Source organism: Castor canadensis, chromosome 10 (assembly GCF_047511655.1).
Source record: "Castor canadensis chromosome 10, mCasCan1.hap1v2, whole genome shotgun sequence".
NCBI classification, from domain to species: domain Eukaryota; kingdom Metazoa; phylum Chordata; class Mammalia; order Rodentia; family Castoridae; genus Castor; species Castor canadensis.
In genome coordinates this window covers 117328696-117348104 of record NC_133395.1, presented here as the reverse complement: position 1 = coordinate 117348104, position 19409 = coordinate 117328696, and the positions used below count along the sequence as shown (strand labels likewise).

The window sequence follows — 19409 nt, the reverse complement described above, 5'->3', positions numbered from 1 at the left end:
CACCCTGTTTTCTCCTGTGGTGGGCCTTCTTGGGGACTCTATAAAAGCAGTATGTGCTTTTACAGTGATAACAAAGAATCTTGGAGGATAAAGTATAGAGATTGAATACGTAAATTATAATTTACATAATGTGTTAATTATTTTAACATTGATTTAAATCAGCTGAGTCTCTTTCAATTTTTTCACTTCCCTCCCTGCAACCTTTAGCTCTTTGAATATACTTTGTTCTCTTATTTCTTTCATTCAAGTATTCATCCTAGTTTTAGTAACATTTGAATGTTTTTAAGCCAATGGTAATTAATAGGTGAGTTTATTTCTCCTATTTTAACTTAAATCCAGTTTTCTTCATTTTTCCCTGATCACGTTGTTTTTCACCCTATTTAGCTCTCAATGTGTAATATCCTTCTATGTTTGAGGTTCTAGTCAGTGCCCTCAATTTTAGTTCAAAACTGGTATATTTTTCCTATACTGTTCACCTACCTGCAACTTACTACCTCTTAAACTCTGCCCTAGACTCTCCAAATGGGCCTTTCTTTAGGGAGAGGGACACACACTCTGCTCCCTAGAACAAAACCCACAGTGTTGTCTTTCTCTCCCTGCATGCCCTCCAGTTGGCCATCCATTCTTTGCCTCCATGTATTGGGAAGGTTTCTCCTAAACTTTATGAGCCCATTTCATTGCTGCCATTATAGTCTATACCACCTCTGCAGATTCTGCCTTGACCTTCAAGTACTTGTCATTAGGCAGTTGCTCTCCCAAAGAAATGACAGCTATCTTACAGTGACATTCAAATTGGGGTTGGTGCTTTATTTAGGCCACTTTATTCAAATAGCACAGATGCCAACTCTATGGAAGACCAACTGAGGAGTAGTACCTGGTCTCTGAAGCTCTTAATTCCATATTTGGAGAGCATAATGTATATACTGTCCTGACCTTGCCTTCTATGGGAACTTGCCTGCCTAACTCCCATTGATCTCCCATTCCTTTTTCCCAAGGAGAAGCCAGACCCCACAGGGCATTAATCTAGACCAAACTATTGAGAGTTTCCTATTTGTCCTTCTTCCTATATTCATTACTGAAAAAATGATAGAATGAGGTATGTGGGCACTTGCAATGCTATGTGACTAGACCTGTCCACTTAGGCTTAGGGCTTGGGGTATGTCTTTAAAAGAACTCATTGCCCCAATTTGCACTCTTCCAAGCCCAGGAAAGGGCAGCTGTTACTTGGTTCATTTAGTAGTATTTCTTCCATGAGGGTATGAGCTTCATAAGAATAGAGACCATGTTGCATGCTATTTTTTCATTTCTCCACAATGTCTGTGAGCTTGAGGACATCATTAGAGGCTGCCAGACATAAGCAGGGATGAATTAGGTACAGCCCCTTTCTTTGGGAAACTTACATTCTGGGGGCATCATTGCAACTGTGAAATGGAGGCAGTAATGTCCCCCTCACCAAACTGTCATGAGGATTCAACTTTCAAGAGAGGCAGTGTGGTAAAGAGGTTAGCACATGCTCTCGAGCCAAACTGTCTTCCTTATATCCCAGCTCAACACTCACTGTGTAAAACTTGTGCTTCAGTTGTTCTCATCTGTAGGCTGCAGGTGAGAATAGTACTTACTTCATAGGCTCTTGTGAGGAGCAATGAGTTAGTACAAAATAAGGATTCAAAATGTTACCTGTTATAAAGAGCAAAATAACATATGCACCTAGAACTCCTAGAACAGCACTGCTCAAAGTGGCTACCACAGTGAGATAAGGAACTTGGGCTACAATGTAATACAACATTGTCCTTCTTTGAAAAATTCTTGCTAGGAAAAAAAAATACATGTGTGCTTTGTGATGAAGCTGATTTACATTCTGGCTCCAGCTGCTCATCATCTTTGTAGCTCCATAACAAACATGCACAGACCAGACTTTTGTTTTCCTGGCCTTGGACATAGAGGCAAGTCAGTAAATTTGTATGTGTACAATAGCCTGAAATAGCCCTCTGTTTAAGGTATTTTTTATTAAGGTAAATGCATATATTTCTGTTTAACATATTTCATGGATTTGAAGTTGTGTGTGTGTCACCCATCATAAATCTAGATTATGCTTACCTGTAAGCTTTCTATATCTTGAAATTTATAAGTAGGGTAAACCACAGCCAATTTTTGGTAAAGGCTCTGAATACTTTTCTGGTAGGAAGAGTAAATAAAGGCGCCATATGACTGGGTGTGGCAGTACATGCCTATAATCCCAGCTTTCAGGAGGCTGAAGCAGGAAGATCTGACTTTAAGGCAGCTTGGGTTACATAGGGAGAACCTGCCCCCTCCCACCAAACCCCACCAGAAAAGGCAGCCATGTGAGTGGCCATGTGAAGTATAAAATGGCTTTTCTAGGTAGCAGAAAGTCCGAGAAGTACTGTCCTCATTTTATTTTGCCACTATGTTAACAGTTTTATAGTATCAAATATAAAAAACTAAGCAGGTTTTGTAGGTGAGATTTTATGTATAAATAAGTTAGCAACAATGCTTGTTGTTTACTAGAAAACCCAAATTTGGTGTTACCTAGAAAGGAATTAGTAAATATGTTTTTGCTTCATTTCTATCAGACAATTCAACATGAAATTAATAATTACATTAGTCTGAGTTCTTCAGAGAAACAGAACCAATGATATGATGTGTACACGTGAGTGCATGTGTGTGCATGTGTACTATTTATTGTGTGGAACTGGCTTGTGAGCTTATGCAGTGAGGAAGACTGAAAAATTCCATGACCTGCACTCAGCAAGCTGGAGAGTCAGGAGCTGATGGTGTAGTTCAGTCCAAGTGTAAAGGCCTAAGACCCAGGACAGCCAAGTCTGAGTCCACATTCCAAGACAGCAGAAAGTGATGTCCCAGCTTGAAGACAGTTAGGCAGTGAGGGCAAATTCTCCCTTATTCTGTCTGTTTATTCTGTTCAGGCTTCCAGAGAATTGGGTGAGGTCCACCCATATTTGGGAGGCAATCTGTTTTATTTAACCTCCAGATTCAAATGTTAAGCTCATCCAAAACACCTTCACAGACAAACCCAGAATAATGTTTAATCAAGCATCCCAGGCATCCTGTGGCCCCGTCATGTTGATGCACACACGAAACTATCACAGTGATGGAAGACACTGCGCCCCATTTAAGGATGAACTTGTTTGATTCCTAAATATCAGAAAATTAATGTATTTCCACTCAAAATAAGTCTACTTGTAGAATGTTCTCATTCCTTGTTTTTTTAGTAAAATTTTGCTCATTTTTAATTTCCACAAATAGTATATTTTAATGAAAGATTATTGACAATGATTTCTGCTGGATTGTAATTGATAACACGAAGACATATGCTAATGGTTGTTCTGGAAACTTAAGCCTGTTTCCAGATTAAAAAAGATATTTGACAGACTATGGAAAATATCTTGAGTGATAGCACAGAGGAAGGCAGGCTGCTTTGTCCAACTGCATCTTGTTATATCCTCCTCAAAATGGTACCATAGGATGTGCAGTGAAGGTGGTAACCTTCTGTCATTATGGAGAAAAAGGGAGGTAGGTAGTGCAGGCAGAAGGTTCTCAGGGCATGGAGGAAAAATGCTTCAAAAACAGAAAAGGACCATTTGAAAATGCAAAAGAAAATGGATATTCTAAGAGAGAATTGGGTTGTCTTTTTGAGACTTATAGCCTGCCTGTAACCATAACAAATAGTACCATAGCTCCACCTACTGCATAAAGAAGTGAAGAGGCAAAACCCTTTGTCTTAAAGAACTTTCCCCTCAACTAGATTGGGTTTTGTTGTTGTTTTAATCTTTTAGTTCTTTACCCAAAGTTGTTGAAGCTGTTCTTACTTTTTGCTTCCAATCAGCCTTTCTGTCCTCTCCCTGCTAATTTCGTGTTTGAAAGATTTATGATATCATTTCAAAAGCTGACATTTCAAAGAAAACATGATAGGAAATTATAATTTGATGATTTGTTTGAGGTATCTAGAAATGCATACGCATAAAGCATAGTTTAGATATATAATATACTTAGATAAATTATGTATGGGAAAGACTGGCAAAGGGGGAAGGTTATTTTGCATCTGATAAAAAGAGCTCTGGTTTTAAAACTCTGAATTCTCTGGCACTAATTTGCTTGGTGCCTTGGGAAAGTTACTTAACTTTCTTTGTGTGCTGCAGTTTCTCCATTTAAAAAAAAATGAGGAAAATGACATATGCCTTTTCTCTGCCTCATAGAGTTCTTATCAGAATGATAGAAGTTCAAGAAATGCCCCCAGCCATCATACTTTCCAGCCTCAGCCATCTGTAATGAATTTCAGAAGCAGGAAGGCAAGGACCTGTGAGCCAGGAAGGCACTTTATGCAAAAGAAAGGCAAAGTCCATTGATTTGGAATTGTGTGTAAGTGAGGTCAGTGACTTCAATGAGAGTGTGAGTTTTGTAGTTACCTAGGAAGACAGATTTTTAAAATGGAAAAGTAGGAAAGGAAGAGGATGTATCCTGAGAAATTCACCGTGAAGGTTACTAGAGGAGAGACCTCAGCATTCCGAGTCCAGAATTAGGAGTAAACAACTTTCTGTGATTCAGTCAATAACATTGCATAGTGACCCTGCTTCAGAATTTATAGGCTTTAGCAAAAGTTTTCTGAATCATGGGCAGAATGTTCTTCTTACAAAGAAGTTTATAATACATTTATGGGAAAAGATATACTGCGTTTAAGGATAAGTTCATTTAAAAGGGTAATCCACCATTTTTTTTTTTTTTTGAAAATCAGTATCTATGAACTATCTCATTCTTTCTCTGTGGTGGTAAATACATTCAGTATCACTGTATCATTTTAAACATATTTTGATTTTCTTGACTGAATGGACTGTTACTCCCCCAATTTCCTTCCTTTATAGTTTCTGATTTGACATGAATCAGTTTCCAACTAATATAAAGCCAAAAAAGGAGTTAGAATCAATTAGAAAATTGATTTTGAGTGGTAATAATAGGAGGTATTACACAAATTAAAAATATAAATTAAATATTTTTCATTGTATTTAGTCTTTTTATAAAAAGGCTCTCTTTGGATAGAACTGAAAACTTCAAGTTATGGGTGGATATTCATGTAGATAATTTTACATACCTTAAATAATGAAGCATTATCTTTTCATGTAGTAATGGCAATAAATTATATATATATTTCATACTGAAATACTTTTATGTAATGTCTGCATTAAAATATGTGCTAAATTTATAAATATAAATCTGAATAAATCCCAAAATCTTTCTGTATTTTTTTGTTTGATGGTGACAGGCAAAAAGTGACACTCCACTAGTATTCTTTTTCACTTAAAATCCAAATGAAGTTGATTTTTCAAACCATTTGAAGAATTAAGTGGGTTTCTTTTTACTCTTATTTTTTTGCCTATCTTATTTCTTTCATTTTAACTTCCTATTTTTCTTAGATCCCTATGTCATTAAACATGGAAGCTTTCCATAGTTAGGCCACATGATACTTACCATGTGCCTTCCACAACCCCTAATTCCCTGTACCTGTCATACAAGATGAGTCAGTGACCACATAATTGAATGGCTGCTGTGGCAATGTCAAATTAGTAAATAAATTCCTGAACACTTACTCTCAGTTTGGTACTTAACTGGTCAGGTACTGGTCACAGTACACACACTTGCAGGCAGGTATCTTAGAATAGCTCTGGGTAAGCTGGTGAATTTCGTATACCTGAATCCAAACTGCTAGGTTTTGAATCTGAGCTTACTGTGAAACACTTGGTACATCACTTAATCTCGCTGTGCCAGGTCCCTTATTGGTGAAATGAGTGTAGCAGTGCTAACCTATCTGATAGGGCTAACACAGCATTATACAAAGTACTTAGTCCCTTAGTACTTAATAACTTAGCAGTTTATTATGTGTTCAGCAGCACTAGTAATGTTACTAAATGAATAACATTTTGAACCTATTTGAAATTTCCATATTTTGCTGACTTGAATAATTGTTTTGAAACTTAATTAACTTTTAAGGTATGTATTTTAATCAAACATGGACCATGAAAGTAATCTAAGTCAAAAATATTGTTTGGGGTGAGTGTGGTTCATTCATTCCATATGAAAGAGAGGTTAGAACCTCAAGAATATTTAATATTCAGTGAATATGTACTGAACATGCATTTTTACATTCAACCCCTTCTGTAAGGAGATGAGTGGTTTATTACTGAGCTTTCATCAAAGGTCACAGCTGAAGAAGTTTGGCTGGAGATAGGTATTTGTTTTCTTAGTCACAAATATGTTACTGTAGGTTCCTTAGCTTGAACTATTATATTCAGCCTCTGAAACACTCAAATTAGCATGCCTGGCACAGGCTAAAGCAAATGCTAGTCATCTGAGTTATCCATAATGAACTATCATTAATAGTTCTCTACTAGTGATACCTACTGCCAAAGGAGAGTTCTCCCCTTTGGAGAGTTAACCTACTAATAGGTTAACTATTAATATTTGGTTCTTAACGAAGTGACTAGATTTTTCAGAATGTGAATTGCAACTGGACTTTATATTGTTAGACCACAGGATAAAGAAAATATCATAAATGACTTCCTTTGAAAAGACTTATTCATTTGCTTGTGATTATAAATTTAGAAAACATATTTTAATGTTCTATATTTGATGAATTCATTCAATAAATATTTATTAGTGCCCACTATGTGACAAATATTTTTGCTGAGAATATTTTCAGTGATCGAAGCAGATAAAGTTTTTATTCTAGTAGAAAAGCAGGTTTAAAAAAAAAAACTCAAGTAACAGTTAAGAGTAAAAGTACAGAGTAGTAAAGAAGCACACAGAAAGATCTCTTTAGCAAGAATTGCAAGGATAAGAACTTCTAAGAATGCTGACCTGAAGGACAAGAAGGAGGAGGCCATGTGAAAGGACTGAGAAGAGCACCTATGCAGGTGGGAAACTGGTGTTTACTATGTGCAGTACCTCATACCAGGCATTCCAAAGAGGCCTCAACAATAGTAGGTGCAGTGTCTTTTCTCCAGATGTTTATAACTTGTAATGGACAGGCAAGCATGACATCTTTTCTTTTTTTATTCTTTTTTATTTATTCATATGTGCTTACATTATTTGGGCCATTTCTTCCCCCTGCCCAATGCCCCTATCCCCTCCCACTCCTCCCCCACCCCTCACTTCCAGACAGAACCTGTTCTGCCCTCTTGTCCAATTTTGTGGAAGAGAAGACATAAGCAATAATAAGAAAAACATAGCATTTTTGCTAGTTTGACATAAGGATAGCTATACAGAGAGGTTCCTAGCATTGCTTCCATGCACAAGTGTATTACAATCTGAATTGATTCATCTCTACCAGACCTCTTCACTACTTCCAGGTTACCTTCCCATAGTGATCTCTGGCATGACATCTTTTCTACACACACACAAAACCCACTATAGCTCATTAATTACTCATGGGAAGAAGTAAATGACCAGAGTACTGCCTGTATTTTCACATCTTTGTGGCAGGAGCTAGTATCCCCTCTGGCAACAGAAACAGTTTCTAGGCATTTCTACTTTAATTTTCTTTGCTAGTACGCCTTTCTGTCTCGTTGGAGTTGTTAATTTCTTCATCAACTACCTCATCCTCCCAGGACCTTTCTGAGAGCTGATCAGGGCTGCAGCTCAGTTTTCCAGGCATTGTCACAGCACAGAATGCATTCCTTATGCTCTTGACTTTATTACATGCTATCCATCAGTACACTGCAGGTACCTTTCAGGCATTTCATTCTATTGGAGTCTTCTTTATACAAATTACTTTCACTTGCTATAATTTTTATACTTTATTCATGGAATTAAGTAGTTTTGAAACTCTTGACCTTTCTCAGAGGTCGTAACTCTTTTCTGCTTTTTCTCAGGCTTTGTTTTATGCTTTGCTAGTAATAAATAAATAAATATGTGGCTCATTTCTTGTTATTATCCAAATGAAGTTATATATGGCAAGCATTAATTTAAAAAATCTTTTCTTGGTCAGAAAATCCTACTACTACTAATAGTCATATAAGCTATGAAAATTAATTTTCTTCCAACATTTAAAATTAATAATTTTATGAAGTGTAAACTAAGTCTTGGTTTATTTTATTGAAAGTAGCATGCAAGCCAAACTTTTTTACTTACAAGTTCATTTTTCTAGATTTTTTTTATGAAGTAAGGGTTCATTTTGCACAGTTTTATCTTTCTTTGGTAGAGTGGAAATATCTAGAATAGCTTATTAATGGATCTTGAAAACTTTAGTCATGAACTACTTACAGTGTCCTCTGCAAAACTTCAATGATTCTGAATACTTTTTAAAGACAGGAAATGAGTAATGCTGTATCTAGTGAAACTCTAGGAAGAATTTAAAATGTAATCATCATTAGCAAAAATTCTAAAAACTACATGTTCTTTCTCAGTACATTGGCTTCCTTACTATCTCAATGCTATATAGTTGTCTTTTTGCATAAGATGTGCTACTATTACTATTGCAGAGGTAAAGCAAGTTATGATAGAATGACCTAGAGTCTACGTTTCTTATATATTAGCAGCTAGATTTTTTGACTAGTACTGATTTTAGTAAATCCGTAAAAGAAAAAAGTCCACAATATAAATTTTAACTTTTGGTTGATTTGAGTCATGAAAGACTTTAAAATGTTCACTGACCTTATATACATACTTCCCTTTATTAATGATACAAAGCTTTTCATTAATTTTACATTCAATTTTAATAGAGTATAATATACCAATTTCATCTTCTTGGAAAAATGGTTTCTTAAAAAAAGCACAGAAATGTAAATATTTTAGGACTGATTACTATCTGAAAAGGTTACTATTAACTCCTGACAGAAGATATCATAATACTTGAAACTATGATAATGATGGTCTCTTGACAAGTTACTGTTTTTGCTTTAGGCTTTCATTTGCAAAATAATGAAAAATCTTACTAAAAGGGGAAGTATTTTTTAAATACTTTTTTAAAATGACAGTAACTTAGGAAAAAAGACTACGGGTTGAAGAAAATTCAGAGGTAAGGATGGCTACATATTTTACATTTATATTTCTCATTTAGGCCCAAATACTGTTTTAGACCATTTCGACTGCTGTAACAAAACATTATGAACTAATGAGTTTATAAACAAATGAAATTTTATTTCTCATAGTTGACATGGGAACATGGCAGACCATGACTTGCTTTAGCCAGTGAAGATGCTTATCTTCAATGGGAAGCTTTAGAAATTAGTATACCAGTCACCACTTCCCATCTCAATGCTCTGCTGTACAGTTTATGGAAAAAGGTACCAGCGAGGGGGCCCAGAGTTACTAGAAGAGTAGATCCTCCTGTTGTTCCCATGGGACATGGAGTATGAGCAAGAATTAGCCTTTTAAGGTTACATTAAGGTGAGATTTAAGGATTGTTTATTATTGTAGTCTTACCCATCTTTACTGATACAAGATTTACAAGTATAACCAAATCATAGATTAAAGTGCTTCGTTTTCTAGTTTGGTAAGGCTTATTATTATATATGGCTGTTGAATTTTATTGGATGCTTTTTTCCTACATTTGTTGAATTGATATGCTTTTCATTTTAATCTATTAATTTTATGGATTCCTTGTATTTACACATCAGTTCACTATAGCAATAATCCCTGTGGGTGTCATACATGGTATTTTTATATCGTTAGATTCAGTTTTCTGTTCTTTGTTTAGGATTTTAATTATATGTCTTCATTTTATATATATATATATAATATATAAATTATATATAATATATAGTTTTTCTTTATATATTTATAAGGTTTGTAACAATTTGATAAATTAAGTTATTACTCTTTTTCTCATTGAAAATAATCTGTATTGAGTTCAAAGTTTTATAGAACTTGTCTCTAAAACATCTAGACTTGGTACTCTTTAGTGGGTAGATTTTTTAACCACTTATACTATCTCTTTGATTATTATAGGTATTCTTAGGGCTTTTTCTTGAATCAATTTTAGTAATTACATTATACTAGAAAACGCTACTTTGTTTCAAATTTAATAGCATGGAGTTATAGAAGTTACGATTTCTACAGATTACATTATCTGTACAAGTACATTAGTTACGTATTTTTATTCTCTACTACATCTAACAATATAACACTGTATTTTTATTGCTAATGCCTGTTTTTCTTAACTGATCCTTTCAGATGTTTCCTATGTTATTAGGCTTTTCAAAGAATCAGAATTATGCTTTAAATGATACTCTAAAATTTTCTATTTCAATTAGTCTCTTAACTTTTACCTTTTTACTTTTGTGAGTATACTATTTTTTCCAACTTTTTGAGTTGAACTTAGCTTAGGAAGCTTAATCTTACATTTTAAATAGGTAATTTAAGGCTACATTTAGATGCATCTCAAGCTTTTAAATTAGTACTTGATTCCTTTCTCTTTTGTTAATCTTGACTATTTTGTAAATTACATACTTCATTTCTAGTCTTTTGGTGGTTATCCTTAAATTTATATAACTCATATTTGACTTAAACTTAAAAACTAATAGCTCATTCCCTTATAAAACAAATACCATAAAAAGCTTTAAATCTAGTTGTTTCCCACCCATCCTATTTTTCTTGCTTTATTTCTCTGTGTTCTATTTAGATAATTTCCTCAGATCACTAATTCCTTAGCTGTAGGCAAAAGCCTATTCTTTTTTTTAAAAAAAATTACTTTCTGGAATTCTATTTGGTTGTTTTTCAAATCTGTTGGCTTATGTTATCCTATCCATTTATTATGATTTTATTTTGCAAACTGTTTTTGGTGAGATTGGTATTATGATTCTAAATATACTTATTTTAATGATGATTTTCTGATCATTCTGTCATCTTAAGTTTTCAAGAAGCTAATCTTCCTATTATATCTGCTGATTCTCTCTCCTGGTATATCATTTCTTATATGGTTAGTAACTTTGGAATTTGAGTTTAATATTGATTGGAGGTTGTTCCCTGGTAGTACCTGTAGCACAAATTGCACTTTTTTGCTGGATATCAGAATGTTTTTAGTGATCCTTAACTACTTTTTAAATGTCTTCTCAGCTTGGGATTCCTTCACCATAAGTGTAGTTTAAAGTTAGACTCAATTCACACTTATGACTTGGGGTTTTGATTTCTCACAGATATCTTACTCAACCCATATCCTAGGCAGAGATAAGCTTTTCTGTTGTTGTTACTTCTGGGGACTACTATACAGAAGTTTCTAGAACCCCTATCACAGAGGTCATCCAAGGTCTAGCTTTATGGAGGAGGCTTAGTTCCAGCTCCCCATCTACCCAAAGCCATATTTACTATTTCAACATAGATACAATTTTCCTGGAGCTCCTATCAATAATCACTCACACACACACACACACACACACACACACACACTACACTCATACACATCTATTATTTCAACACAGGTGTTATAATCCTAGAGTCCCCATCAATAATTGCACACACATATGCATACTCTCACACACACTCACACATGACGTGATTCCTATATGAATTTAGGTCAGATAGCTCCCCTTTCCTAACTGATAGTTGATCAGTTCTGGCTTTTATTCCCTTTTCATTCTGGTATCTACTCAATGTCTTTTATCTTTAATTTATATATTTAAACTTCACTTTTCTTGTATTTTTTCCCCAAATTATATATTTGTAGCAGTCAGGGACTATTCACTAGCTCAGTCTACACTGGTAGAATCCTCTAGTTTCTAATAAAGGAAAATTAATGGTTATCCAAAATATAGAAATGTAATAATGACTTATGACTGAAAGGCTGAATTGGAGGTGCAAGTGGCCTAATTAGAGAAAACTATCTAGACATTCTCTTATTCAATATCTGTTCAATATGTACCAAATAAAATGCCAAAGAGTGTTCAAAACCCTAAAGATACAAAAAAGAATAGGAAGAAACTTCCTTTCCTTAGGGAGCTCACAATCATAAAGAATGGTGTAGAAGAATAGAATGCAAGGAGAGAAATGCTAATAGTCATGCCTGTTAATTGCTATGGTGCTAATAAAGTTTTGCCTTTTAGTTACCTCATAGAAGGTAAGGAAGACATTTTAGGATGAGTGGAAAAAATATATAAAGGCCATATACAAGTAGTGTGGTACTTTGGTTTGGCTGGGGAATAAAGAATGAATGGAGAAGTAATGGTGGATGACTGTGGAGAAACAGGACAGACTTTTGGTTTATTGTGTAGTTTTTGAATTCATGGTTTTTAAAAATTAGGAAGATAGCACTGGTGGTTATTTTTCTAAAGACCTGTTAAGTTGCTTTGAAAAAATAAGTCAAGTTAGGAGGCTGTGCAATCAATCAGGTCAAGGATGATGGATTTTGAACAGCAAGAGGAGAGGTAAAGAGGAAGAGATTTCAGAAATGGGAACTCTCAAAGAAATTATTCAGTTAGTGTAAACAGAGAAGTTACTAAGTGATAAAGAAGCCAAAATTTATTGAGCAAGGACACCATACCAGGTACTTTACTATGTTTAACTCTCACAATTGCATGGATATGGTAATTTGTAGATGAGAAGACAGGCTCAAAGAAAACCAGTAACAGCGCAGCATCATACCTGTAGAGCTATTTCCCAAAGCTGCCTCACTCCCAAGTTGGTTTTCTTTCTTTTTTTTTTTTTTTTTTGTCTCTCCGTAGGGAATTTTTTAAAATTCTAATCATTTTTTTCCCATGGAACTCTGCCTCATATTGTAGTTTGATAAAGTGAAATGATGAGCAATTCAAGAGTCTCTAAATAACTATAATTTAAAACTTCAAATTACTTCTGAACTGTAAGCTAATTAAATTTCGCAAGACTGGCCCCTCTAAAGTTGAAAATGATTTGGCATCTCTTTTCATGTCATTAGGCTACATCTGTCTTTGCATTGTGAGGATTTTGCTTACTGTGTTTTCAGAGTCTACTGATGTTGACGTATGGTTGGTTGGGGCAGTAGGAGTAAGGATAATAATTATTCAAAACTCCGGTAAAAATTATGAAGAACTAATACAAAAGCTAACTCTCGTTGTTAATCTAGTTCACAGTTCAAAAACCAGTGACCACTCAGGGATGTTTTAACAAATGTAGTGTTACCATAAGTTAAGGAAATAGGGAATCAGCAGTAATTATTAGTGGTTTATTGCAGATGAAGTTCTTTTGGACTTTTCAAAAGACTTGTTTTATGTAAGTAGAGAAGATGTGATTATAATAGGCAAAATGGAATATTAACACCAACTTGTTCTGACAACTGGATTCTTCCATTCCTCAATCCAGCCAAACTCACATTCTTTCCCCTTTACCTTTAAACTCTAATGATGAGTCAAAGGAACACTGAATTGCAATCACAATGTTCACAAAAGCTTGGGCTCATCCCAGAAATCATTCTTCTCACATATTTTAAGTTAGAATTTCTAGTCAAGATTAAAGAGAAGATATATCAAAGTGGGTTAGGACAAATGCTAGTGCCAGGCTACCTAGATTTGATTCCTGGTTCTGATACTCACTAGTCATGTGGTCTAAGGCAATTTATTTATTATCCTGGTACCTCAGCTTTCTCATCCATAAAACAGGCATGGTATGAGGGCATATCTCACAGGGTGGTTTGAAGATTAAGTGATAACAATACAGCACTTAGAATAATGCCTGGCACAGAATTAGCCTTAAATAAGTGTTGTTATTTCTGATACTCATAACTAATCACTTTGATTTCAGTGTGGAATGGTGATTATAATTAAATTGAGATGATCAAGTATTTGATATCTTATTTCCCAAAAGCAAATATTTGAGTCAAACAACAATAGTCTCTTTTTACCCATTATGGTGTTTTGCTCTGATTTTTTTGTGAAATCTTTCAAAAGGAAAAAAGATTTAAAACTGAAGCATAAGTTCTAAAACTTCTATCTAAATTAAGTATATTTTTGTGTACTTTTAAAAAGGTATTTTCTTTGCTAAATTGGAAACAATTTAGTGTACCCACATTCCTTCTGTTTTTAAATCTATAGAATTAAAGTGACAAAAAGGTGGAATTAGCAAGGTTTATGATTGACAAAGAAGCATAGAAAATAGCTTCCATGTAACAGGTATAGCTATTTTAGTGGCTGTACCAGACTGATCCATAAAACCCACCCAGTTGCCACATTGTTCCACAGATGGCCACTTAAACAATTTAATGTCACTAAAATGGTTCTGGCAAAGAATATTTCTGTCATGATTTATCATTTTGAGCTATCTGAAGTACCATGATAATCCTAATAGCCCATGGTCAGAACATTTTTCTTCAAATGTTTTCTCCTGCTTTAGCTTTTCTCTTTTTGTTCAGTCCTCCTCTTTCATTTGCATGTGGTTAATGCCCCTTATCAAGTTTAAATTTCATTATATTGTCTAGAATACACTAAGTTTCCTTGCCCTACTTTTTTTGCTTTGATGTAAGAAACATCCTGTCTTCTAATCTAATCTTTTATGAGTTGATTTCAGTAACTTTTAAGGTAACCTTATCATCATGTTTTAGGGGTTACTTGACTATAGGGGAAGACAACTCAGAGGGATTAACATGTACCAAGGCTAGGCTCAGTGTTGAGAAGCCTATGAGACTGAACTTAAGAAAGGATGTACACATTTAGCTGGTCCTCACATAAGGCACAGTACATTTTACAATGAATCATGCTTTCAGTGAAGGTGAACTGCATCACAAAGTCAGCACACTTCCTCATTGATGTCCCTGGCAGACAAGTGCTAATCGATCATGGCAACCTTGTAGTCCTTCTTAACAGAGCATTCCAGACAATCACTACCAATCATTTGACATTGGAATTTAAGATGAAACCTATTCGCTGTCCAAGATATGATTTTTACAAAAGACATAAAGTTTTCTTCAAATGGATTTTTCTTATATTGATTCTCCATAAAAAAAAAAAAGAAAGAAAGAAAGGAACAAAACTGAGGACAAAACATTAAATCTCAACTTTGTGAAGGCATTTCTTTGGGTAGTGAATGCAGCATGACTCAAAATACCAGACAACTCAAGCAAGCCTTTGGCAAATGCTAGATTCAGTCAATTCATAGTTGAAGTTTTTGACAAGTGCATAAGGTGCTGAAACTCAATGCTCTTGCTTAAGATAGGATCAGCATGCTTTAAGTACCAGGATGGAAAGCAGAGTTGACAATCTTTTATAGAAGTTCAGAATCTGAATTTCATTCTGTCAGATTGTGAGCCGTCCTCTTTTTGTGCAAAGTTGGGTTAGCAAAGGTGGCTCACTTCTTATTACCCAACTATTGAAGCAGCTGGGTAATAATTCTCAAAGTTCTGGACTAAGAACAAAACTTAGTCAATGTGTTAATCAACTTTGCATTGCTCATCAGAATATCTGAGATAATTAACTTATAAAGAGAAAATGCTTATTTAGCTCATGGTCTTAGAGATTCAAGTTCAAAATTAGGCAGTCCCATGGCTTTGGGCCTCTTTCAAGGGAGGCACATCATGGTGGGAACACTTGTAGAAGCAAATCACTCACATCATGAGCCAGGAAACAGAGCAAGAGGGAGAAAGGAAGAGATCGGTCTCACAGTCCCTTCCCAGGGTATGTCCCCAAATGAGGACCCACCTCTCAAAGGTTCCACCACCACCACCCAATGGCACCAGCCCTGGGAACCAAGCCTTTTAACACATCGATCTCTTGGAGACACTCAACATCCAAATTATGAAAGTGAATAATGATAGCTAATGCAAAAATATTTGAATGATGCTAATCATTATTCCATCAGAGTGATTCTACAAGGTAGAGCCTACTCTTATTCCTAAGTTAAAAGTAAAGAAAATTAAGAAGAGGGAGCCCTCACTTGCTCAAAGTACTATTGTACAGGTCTTGACACTCTAGCCTTTCTCTAGGCCCTTTCCTCTTGGGCACCAAGAATTCAAGTCAGGAGCCACCTCTCACCTTTCCCCACTCAGTTCTGAATAGTGGGCTAGGCTTTCCTCAGGCAAAACTGCACTTTAATGACAGGTCCCTCTCCTGTCCTTGATTCTACCTTCCCGCACTTCTTTCAGGTTTTGTCAGAGTTCTGGCCTTGGTACCAAGTGGAGTGGGGAGAGATGGGATGGGGGAGAACAAGGGGGACAGGAACACTCCTCTTGCCAAGGGGTGCTGGTTTTATATGGTCTTCCCCAGTTTTCCAGTCCACTACCTCCTTTCCTTCCACTGCTTTTTTTTGTCTTTACCACCCCAAATATCTGACAAGAAGCTAAAAAATTCATACCAAAGGCTTTCCAGTGGTAGGCAAGCCCTCAGAAAGTGTTTTTGTTTTTGTTTACAGGGAGCATTGTTTCAGGGAGCACAATGGCCAGTATGTGCCTCTCAGACATGCCAGTTCAGTGTTTGCTAGGACAGCTGGCCTCTTCTTTCAGAAGTCTCTCTGTATTTCATGATTTTGTTGCTCATGAAAAATACTTGCCTCAGCTGTTTAATTCACCTCCTCCACACATATGCTCCCAGAAAGACTACTCATACAGTAACTTTGGTTCCTGACTGTATTAAACAAAGTTAGAGCAGTACCAAGAGTTTTAGTTGGCACAGGAATATTATAGACTAGCCTCATTTTTTCACAATAACCTGACAAGTTAGCTATTAGCCCTGTTTTGCAGGTGAAGAAACTAATGCTCTGGCAGTTAATTATTTGCTCAAGTTTCAAAGAATGCCAGGACAGAGCTAGGTTTTAAAACCAAACCAGACTGACATACAGGGTCTTGTGCTCGTTCAGTTACCCATTCCATGTCACGGGTGAGGACGGTGGCTGTGATAAAATGGATAACTGTCCTAGGAAGAGTTTGCCGTGCTATTGCTCTGTTCCCTTCAGCAGGAATGATGGCATTATCAGGCCTGCTGGAAGTAACCCAGTGACTTGACAACATTCATTCTGTTCCACTTTTCAGCTCTTCCTTTGTCCTTGATGTTCCTCTGCCATGTCCTCAACTCCTGTTACTTTCACCTTTGCCTCCTTGCAGAGTTAGGGTGTCTTGACACTGCCTCTCCAGCCAACACAAAATTCACTTTAACCTCTGTTAATGCTTAGGTGTTGAGGGACACTTTGTGGAATAGAACTTAAGTGAAGATTGCTCATTATAAATGCAGTTGTCCTTAAAAAACAGGTGGTGTACAAGTGAAGACAAAGGTTGCTTTTTACAGACTGGTTTTACAAAGGCAAATAGGCCCTTGTCATTCAGGATGAAGGTTCAAGTGCTCTGAGATTCAGGATTACCTGATGTGGCTCTTTCAGAGGAGGTGAGAGAAGCACTTGGGTGTTTAAAAATATAGTCCTGTGGAAGTGTTGTCACCACTGTCAGTTGTGCTTTGCACTTGCCATCTCCTTTCATCAAAAAATGGTATCTACAGCCAAATGTTCCTACATTCAAAGCCTGTTCCTTTGTTCTTCTTTCTGAATTAAAAAAAAAAAAAGATGTCAAAATGACTAATATTCTAGTACCAAGAGTATCGAAGACCTAAACAGGTGATTTTATGCTATTGCTATAGAAACGGCAGTAAAAGAAATAAGCATAAACCTTGCTTTTAAATGATTCAATTATTCAGTTTTAGACCAGTGGTGCCACAATAGACACTTTCCTTTTAAGTAAACAAGGAACAGAGCATCTATCAATGCAGATTTTTACTTTAAAGAAAGATTTAAAAAATTTTTTTCTTAGCTACAGTCATGCTGCATAGGAAAATAAAGATCAAATTTCCTTAAATGTTGCCTTGGTTTAGAATTCATGCATATGTTCCTGTAACTACATTGTGTCTAGGCACAGTCTTATGAATTTGCCACATAATTTGGCCAACATTCATTCAGTTAATGTTTATTAACATTATTAACAAATGCCTTCTATGTGGCAGGCATTTGTTAGATTGTTGCTGCTCTCATGTTGGAGAAGCAAGAAAACCAAGTAAGTAAAGTAGTTAGAATTTGTTTCTGAAGGAAACAAGCAAAAGACTAACCAAGGAAGTACTACTTAGACAATTCTTAATTATAGAAATATCTTAATTAAGACATGAAGGGCATGAAGAACTAGGCATGTGGTGAGTGGAAGGTAGAAGGTATCACAGAAAATACAAGCTGTGTGATGTCTTATTAGAAGAAAACAAGTGTGAAGCTGGAAAGCAGTGCATGAGATTAGCATGTGTGCTGGTTAATCTCCTTACACCCCTCCAGACCCATTCACTGCCATTCTTTCTGTGTCCTGGGCTCCTGTCCTCCCATCTCATACTGTATTAGTCACCTGGACTCCTTTGACCTCAGGCTTTCCAGCGCAGAAGAACCAGCAAAAAGTCAGATGACAGGGAGAGAGTACTCGGTATTTCTTCCCTCTCTTTCTCTACTTTAGACTTCCTGCTGATAACCCAGTTCTTCCTCTTGCCCCTCTAGATCTTGGAATGATAATGGCTGAACAATGTGGTTATTTTTTTTTGGTGTGGGGGGGTACCTAACCCTTTTTGGTTTCCTCACCCTGGCTCACACCTCTGCAGCAACTTTCATGATAATCTCTTCATTGGAACCATGATGGGGAATTGTTCCTTTCAGGTCCCTAACTACAGAGAATAAAATAAAGACTGCTCAGTGAACTAGACAATGTATAGACCCCGTGAGCCATGACCTTAGATTCTGTTCTCCTTGCCTTGAGAAACCACTGAAATATGATAGACTAACCTGATGCCTATTTAAGATGGCTCTCGAGGCTAGTGACTGGGGAGGAGAAATAATAATGGAAGCAGGGAGACCAGCTTGGAAACTAACTGTGCAGGCAGGGAACCATAGTACCTGGCCCAGAGTGAGACAGAAAAGAACGGGTTCAATATGAAACTGATAAACTTTCAGAAAGAAAATACAATGGGTTCTGCCCAGAAGGGGTGAGGGGAATAAAATTAAAAAAAAAAAAAAAAAAAAGAATGACTTAGGTTTCGGATTAGAGCCATGGGGAAAAACTGAGGGTAGAGAATTAAGAATGCTTAATCAATGTGAGTCAATGCCCTGTATAGCTATCCTTATCTCAACCAGCAAAACCCCTTGTTCCTTCCTATTATTGCTTATACTCTCTCTACAACAAAATTAGAGATAAGGGCAAAATAGTTTCTGCTGGGTATTGAGGGGGGGAGCGGGAGGGGGTGGAGTGGGTGGTAAGGGAGGGGGTGGGGGCAGGGGGGAGAAATGAACCAAGCCTTGTATGCACATATGAATAATAAAAGAAAAAAAAAAGAATGCTTTTATTTTGAGGGATTTCATTTGAAATGTCTGTGAAATATGAAGGAAAATATTCAAGTAAGCAGTTTGGAGTTCAAGGAATAAATCAGGGCTAGAGATCTAGACTGAATTACCAACATATAGATAATATTTAAAATAGG

General features: G+C 36.1%; 1 protein-coding gene across 10 annotated transcripts in view; it reads left to right on the top strand.

Moving 5' to 3' along the window:
- The window catches only part of Cfap20dc (CFAP20 domain containing), a 205875-nt gene that overhangs the window by 39427 nt on the left and 147039 nt on the right, over positions 1-19409 (top strand). The window lies entirely within an intron of this gene.